We start from the raw sequence: 7,500 nt of genomic DNA, 5'->3' as shown, positions 1-7,500 counted from the left end.
TATGTGACCAAGTGGAGGGATGGTATGTGACCAAGTGGAGGGATGGTATGTGACCAAGTGGAGGGATGGTATGTGACCAAGTGGAGGGATGGTATGTGACCAAGTGGAGGGATGGTATGTGACCAAGTGGAGGGATGGTATGTGACCAAGTGGAGGGATGGTATGTGACCAAGTGGAGGGATGGTATGTGACCAAGTGGAGGGATGGTATGTGACCAAGTGGAGGGATGGTATGTGACCAAGTGGAGGGATGGTATGTGACCAAGTGGAGGGATGGTATGTGACCAAGTGGAGGGATGGTATGTGACCAAGTGGAGGGATGGTATGTGACCAAGTGGAGGGATGGTATGTGACCAAGTGGAGGGATGGTATGTGACCAAGTGGAGGGATGGTATGTGACCAAGTGGAGGGATGGTATGTGACCAAGTGGAGGGATGGTATGTGACCAAGTGGAGGGATGGTATGTGACCAAGTGGAGGGATGGTATGTGACCAAGTGGAGGGATGGTATGTGACCAAGTGGAGGGATGGTATGTGACCAAGTGGAGGGATGGTATGTGACCAAGTGGAGGGATGGTATGTGACCAAGTGGAGGGATGGTATGTGACCAAGTGGAGGGATGGTATGTGACCAAGTGGAGGGATGGTATGTGACCAAGTGGAGGGATGGTATGTGACCAAGTGGAGGGATGGTATGTGACCAAGTGGAGGGATGGTATGTGACCAAGTGGAGGGATGGTATGTGACCAAGTGGAGGGATGGTATGTGACCAAGTGGAGGGATGGTATGTGACCAAGTGGAGGGATGGTATGTGACCAAGTGGAGGGATGGTATGTGACCAAGTGGAGGGATGGTATGTGACCAAGTGGAGGGATGGTATGTGACCAAGTGGAGGGATGGTATGTGACCAAGTGGAGGGATGGTATGTGACCAAGTGGAGGGATGGTATGTGACCAAGTGGAGGGATGGTATGTGACCAAGTGGAGGGATGGTATGTGACCAAGTGGAGGGATGGTATGTGACCAAGTGGAGGGATGGTATGTGACCAAGTGGAGGGATGGTATGTGACCAAGTGGAGGGATGGTATGTGACCAAGTGGAGGGATGGTATGTGACCAAGTGGAGGGATGGTATGTGACCAAGTGGAGGGATGGTATGTGACCAAGTGGAGGGATGGTATGTGACCAAGTGGAGGGATGGTATGTGACCAAGTGGAGGGATGGTATGTGACCAAGTGGAGGGATGGTATGTGACCAAGTGGAGGGATGGTATGTGACCAAGTGGAGGGATGGTATGTGACCAAGTGGAGGGATGGTATGTGACCAAGTGGAGGGATGGTATGTGACCAAGTGGAGGGATGGTATTTGACCAAGTGGAGGGATGGTATGTGACCAAGTGGAGGGATGGTTTGTGACCAAGTGGAGGGATGGTATGTGACCAAGTGGAGGGATGGTATGTGACCAAGTGGAGGGATGGTATGTGACCAAGTGGAGGGATGGTATGTGACCAAGTGGAGGGATGGTTTGTGACCAAGTGGAGGGATGGTATGTGACCAAGTGGAGGGATGGTATGTGACCAAGTGGAGGGATGGTATGTGACCAAGTGGAGGGATGGTATGTGACCAAGTGGAGGGATGGTTTGTGACCAAGTGGAGGGATGGTATGTGACCAAGTGGAGGGATGGTATGTGACCAAGTGGAGGGATGGTATGTGACCAAGTGGAGGGATGGTATGTGACCAAGTGGAGGGATGGTATGTGACCAAGTGGAGGGATGGTATGTGACCAAGTGGAGGGATGGTATGTGACCAAGTGGAGGGATGGTATGTGACCAAGTGGAGGGATGGTATGTGACCAAGTGGAGGGATGGTATGTGACCAAGTGGAGGGATGGTATGTGACCAAGTGGAGGGATGGTATGTGACCAAGTGGAGGGATGGTATGTGACCAAGTGGAGGGATGGTATGTGACCAAGTGGAGGGATGGTATGTGACCAAGTGGAGGGATGGTATGTGACCAAGTGGAGGGATGGTTTTGTCCCGTGTAAAAGCCTGGCCAGATATTAGACAGTGGGACGAACTGTTTTCACGAGGAGGAGTGTGCCCCTACAAGTCCTGCACGTTTATCAAGACCGGCACGGTTGGCCTAGTGGTAAGGCGTCCGCCCCGTGATCGGGAGGTCGTGGGTTCGAACCCCGGCCGGGTCATACCTAAGACTTTAGAATTGGCAATCTAGTGGCTGCTCCGCCTGGCGTCTGGCATTATGGGGTTAGTGCTAGGACTGGTTGGTCCGGTGTCAGAATAATGTGACTGGGTGAGACATGAAGCCTGTGCTGCGACTTCTGTCTTGTGTGTGGCGCACGTTATATGTCAAAGCAGCACCGCCCTGATATGGCCCTTTGTGGTCGGCTGGGCGTTAACCAAACAAACAAACAAACAAACGTTTATCAAGAGTTACAGAAATACTGGTCATCCTTACGTGTCTGCGTGTGGCAAAAATCCAAAAAACAACCAGACTGCCAACGGTCGAAAAATTCAAAATCAAAAGACAAGAAAGGTATGTTGTTGGAACGTTCAATTATGGACAAAAGGGCGGGGATGTAGCTCAGTCAGGGCGGGGATGTAGCTCAGTCAGGGCGGGGATGTAGCTCAGTCAGGGCGGGGATGTAGCTCAGTCAGGGCGGGGATGTAGCTCAGTCAGGGCGGGGATGTAGCTCAGTCAGGGCGGGGATGTAGCTCAGTCAGGGCGGGGATGTAGCTCAGTCAGGGCGGGGATGTAGCGCAGTCAGGGCGGGGATGTAGCACAGTCAGGGCGGGGATGTAGCTCAGTCGGTAGCGCGCTGGATTTGTATCCAGTTGGCCGCTGTCAGCGTGAGTTCGTCGCCACGTTCGGCGAGAGATTTATTTCTCAGAGTCAACTTTGTGTGCAGACTCTCCTCGGTGTCCGAACACCCCCCGTGTGTACACGCAAGCACAAGACCAAGTGCGCACGAAAAAGATCCTGTAATCCATGTCAGAGTTCGGTGGGTTATAGAAACACGAAAATACCCAGCATGCTTCCTCCGAAAACGGCGTATGGCTGCCTAAATGGCGGGGTAAAAAACGGTCATACACGTAAAATTCCACTCGTGCAAAAAACACGAGTGTACGTGGGAGTTTCAGCCCACGAACGCAGAAGAAGAATGGACAAAAAAAAACCGTTACGTTCACAAATATATCGACCCAGCGGTCTTTTAAGTCCACAGACAAACACTAATTACACCAAACTTGTCTTGAAACAATGTTCGGCCGCTTGCAGAGAAGACACAATCGAATGAGGCAATCATTAATGACGAAAATGCGCGTGGTACGTTTTATGTTTCTCTTTGAACGCATAAATAAGGCAGCTTGGAGTTGAACATCTCAGTATTAAAAACAGATGTTTAGTGACAAAAATCGGTTTTGTTTGCCTCAACATTTCGTAAACAATACCACTTTAACTCAAATGTGTGATCACGAACACTTGAACGCGGAACTTAAGCACAGAGATCCACAATCATGGTGTGACACAGACAAGTTAATACGGAAATCCGGTTGTTAGCCGTGAATGAAATTGTAAACAAGTGCCAAAATCTAATAATATGTCGATACACACGTCATGAGTATAAGTTTTATTCTGAAAACTTATTTCCTCTATTCCTATATGTCTATACAAACGTCATGAGTATAATCTTTAGTCTGAAAACCTAATTTCTCTATGCCTATGTCTACAAACGTTATGCGTCTTCTCTCCACGACCACACCGAGTTTTTGTGGATGTGACAAAAGTTGACCGAGCCAGGTAAATTTTTGTTTGTTTGTTTAACGCCCAGCCGACCACGAAGGGCCATACCAGGGCGGTGCTGCTTTGACATATAACGTGCGCCACACACAAGACAGAAGTCGCAGCACAGGCTTCATGTCTCATCTCATTATTCTGACACCGGACCAACCAGTCCTAGCACTAACCCCATAATGCCAGACGCCAGGCGGAGCAGCCACGAGATTGCCAATTTTAAAGTATGACCCGGCCGGGGTTCGAACACACGACCTCCCGATCACGGGGCGGACGCCTTACCACTTGGCCAACCGTGCCGGTAGCCAGGTAAATGAAAATAAATCGTTAGAATAAGGTGCTGTGTGTAACTGTGTGCAACAATAGTGCATATTATTTTATGTTTTTAATCTGACACTACGCACTAATTTTTTGTAGCCTAGATAAGGACATTCAACACTTTGAGACTCGAGCCTTCAGGAATGAAAACCAACGCGCAAACAAGTAGACAACCGGAATCATAAACTCAGTGCATCTGCGGTCGGTGTCAAGAAATCCATCATACCAGTATATAGTAACGTGGCTCAAAGCATCTGGTATCTACTGCTACTAAACGAGCCAACCCGGCTACATTTAACTTTAAAAAATAAAAAAAATTAATGTTCGTGTATCTCTCTCTCTCTCTCTCTCTCTCTATATATATATATATATATATATATATACAGGGCCGGACCAAATGAGTTGTAAGGGGGGGGTTCCTCCTTTTTTGGGGGGGCAAATCAGCGAAGTGGCGAAGCCACAGGCGCGCGAACTTGGGGGGTCCGGGGGCATGCTCCCCCGGAAAATGTTTGAAAAACGGTTAAAATCTGTGCAATCTGGTGCATTCTGGGTCTTGTTTTGAGGGTTAAAAAAAACAACACTCAAAGCAAGGTACATGCTTTTTCCAGGGGTGGGGTTCCGGAACCCCTGGAACCCCCCCCCTGGGTCCGGCCCTGTATATGAGCCAATGTCAAAAGGTGCTGTGGGTACGCTAGGTATTTTATAAGTTCTGTAACTATTTACTGAATGTACACTCAGATGGAACTTTTGGTTTTTCTGAGAGATTAATGAATAAAGATGATCGCAGAGAAAAACCAAAGACTAACTATAAACAGTTAAAATTCTGCTCCTCATTCATTACGCAAATTAGTGCTTTTTAGGGACGTATTTTGACAAGGTGTTTGAGTACTCTCGATAGTTTTAGAAAAAATGCTAATAAGCTTTTTTCTGGGCAGTTGGATTTAAACAAAATGATTGCATGAACCCCAATACATAGTTCTGTGTGTTTTTCGTCCCATTTGTCCGCTTTTTAAAGAAATTATTAAAGTTTGAAAATTGCGTGTCTAGCGTGACTCTTTGCGTCACAAAAACTCAAACTTTAAAAAAGCTTCCAAAAAATGTTGTTGTTCAACTAGATACACAAAAGAACCAGTTTTGAACAAAAACTGTCGGTGAAAAGGAAAAACAATGAAAATAACCACTATATTTTGAAGTTTGGTACCATTTCTGGCTAATTTAAGCTTTGTCGTCACAATGTCACACTTGACACTTTTTTTCAAATTTCATTTTTTTTCCACAAAATTTTTAATTTCTTTCTTTTATGCGCTTTTACCTTGATTATATTTAATCTACACCCCAATACTCATATGCGAGCTCAGTAGAAATGAAAGTTCTAGAAAAAAATGGAAAAAATCAGGTTTATGTCCTTACATGCCACAAGAGACACTCGTCAAGCCTCAACTTAACGGCCAAATAACACAGCCGTTGTGAAAGATTTTCCCTTTTCTCCTTTAGAAACTATATACTGAATGTGTTAAGCAACTCAAAACACCAGTCATTTTACTTTGGATGTACTTTGATTTTCGAAGCTGTCAGACAGCACCTTTTGACATTGGCTCATATACTAGAATGAATACCCGCTTCGCCGGGTAGCCGGCTTCGCCGGGAAGAAGTACTTAGAGCCGCCAAGCTTAGGTCCCTCCCAGATTCGTGGAATGGGAACAGCACGAAAATAATTCAGTGGCCATAATGCCATTCCTGACCATATCGAGTCCCATCCTTGTCGACGAATGTAACCGTGTTAATCACCTTTGGAGGCGAACTCCACTCAAACAGGATTGAGCAATTTAGAGCTTATCTCTAACCCCTTTTGATCTGTTATGGCTTCTCAAAGGAAGGCCAGTACATACAAATACATGATGATAAAATCGTTTATTTAACGTCACTCTGTAAAAACATTGGCGACATTTGTCTTAGATTAAGAACACACACAGGCACGCACACAAACTTTCCCTTTATGTACAAATACACAAAAGCCGCCAGACCACATCACAAACAGAACTGAACAATCCCCAGGTGTTGCCCACATAGAGAGAGACACACACACACACACACACACACACACACACACACAAACACAGAGAAGCCGTATATATAGAGAGATAGATGACAGTGTATTTTTCGCGTGGCTATAAATTGATTCGATCTTTGCACTTTTACAGTGAGGATAATTTACGGGTCCCATTTACGTTCTGGACACTGCGGTGACCTTCTAAAAATAGTAACAGAACGCCGGGAATATCCGAAGATGCCCCACTCATACTATAGTGCACCATACGAAGGAAGGGAGGTAAACGCTGAAAACCTGGAGAAGATAAGGAAGAGTTACTTATAATGGTGAAATGAACACAAAAACCAAAATCGGTTCAGCGCTGCGCGCTGAGAGCACGTGTTGAAATATCTCATCGATGATATTGTGTCCAGGGTGTAGCTGAATACGGTGTCCAAATTTGAAAAAGATCCACCGAGAACTTTGGCGTTGTGATGTGGTGTAGCGGCTTTGGTGTGTCGGTATGGGGGCCCGGGTAGCTGAGGTGGAACCAAAATCGGTTCAGCGCTGCGCGCTGAGAGCACGTGTTGAAATATCTCATCGATCAGGTTGTGTCCGGGGTCTCTGTGAATAAGCCCACCAAATTTGAAGCAGATCCATCGAGAACTTTGGCTGTGCATCGCGAAGACACAGATAGACACACAGACACACAGACACAAGTCGTATATATATATAGATATAGATGTGTGTGATATGAGTAGTCCCTCTCTGGGCGAGGGCTGGTTGAAAAAAAAGCTCGTTTGCATTGACTATGCTTCAACCATTGTAAAAAAATAATTGATTTGATTTGATTTGATTCTCACGCATCCGTGATAGGCGTCTGAAATTGCATGTCAGTAAATCAGTCAAGAGACGAACGAGGTAAAGAGCAAAGCCCCAGCCAAGCAAACTGAGGTGTTCTTACTGTCACTGAGTCGTCGCCGCAGTTCCTCACGGCTGAGTACAGCGCCTGCCACTGCCACTGTCTGTCTCCCCTTGTCGCTCAGAGCTGGAAATACAATTCACTGTGAACAGTATGATGATGGAAAGGGGGGGGGGGGGGGTGACGACAATGACGATGATGGTGATGATAATGTAGATTAAGAAGAAAACAACACACACAGACGCGCACGCACTAACATCACACACGCGCGCGCGCCACACACACACACACACACACACACACACACACACACATCAAAACTAAGGAGATCAATGCAAATCTTAAGGACATAATCCTGCTCAATTTACAAGGACAACCACAGACGGTATCATAACGCAGGAAAATAAAAATTCATATTAGCTAAGG

The 7,500-nt window shown here is 46.5% G+C and overlaps 1 protein-coding gene across 1 annotated transcript in view; it reads right to left on the bottom strand.

Moving 5' to 3' along the window:
* LOC138972966 (uncharacterized) overlaps positions 1-7,233 on the bottom strand; it is a 29,959-nt gene extending 22,726 nt beyond the window's left edge. The window contains exon 1 of the mRNA XM_070345620.1: positions 7,117-7,233. The gene's annotated coding sequence lies outside the window, so the exon portion shown is untranslated. The remainder of the gene's footprint in view (positions 1-7,116) is intronic.
* Positions 7,234-7,500: the final 267 nt, after the last annotated feature.

The sequence above is a fragment of the Littorina saxatilis genome, linkage group LG8 (assembly GCF_037325665.1).
Source record: "Littorina saxatilis isolate snail1 linkage group LG8, US_GU_Lsax_2.0, whole genome shotgun sequence".
In the NCBI taxonomy this organism is placed as follows: domain Eukaryota; kingdom Metazoa; phylum Mollusca; class Gastropoda; order Littorinimorpha; family Littorinidae; genus Littorina; species Littorina saxatilis.
Note: the sequence above shows the minus strand (reverse complement) of the source record. Positions and strands in the feature narration are given on the sequence as shown.